Raw genomic sequence first — 293 nt, forward strand, 5'->3', positions numbered from 1 at the left:
GGGGCTATGGCCTGCTTCCCACTTGCCCAGCCGGGGAAGGGGCAAGGGTGGAATGCAGGTTCAGTTCACTCTGGGTGGAAGGGGGCAAGTGGCAGCAGGGCATAGACCATCACTTGGTCTATGGAACCATAGACCATCACTTGCTCTGTGGAAGGGGGCTGTGTGGTGCTGGGCTGGGTCAAGCCCCCACCCAGGCCCCTACTTGGCCCAGCCCCCCAGAGAGAGAGGAAAGTAGGAGGGGGTACTCACCGTCCCCCTCCAGTAGGGCAGGGCCCCCCAAATCCCGGGCAGGG

The sequence above is a fragment of the Gavialis gangeticus genome, unplaced genomic scaffold, assembly GCF_001723915.1.
Source record: "Gavialis gangeticus isolate Ggan-Ray unplaced genomic scaffold, GavGan_comp1, whole genome shotgun sequence".
Lineage (NCBI taxonomy): Eukaryota > Metazoa > Chordata > Crocodylia > Gavialidae > Gavialis > Gavialis gangeticus.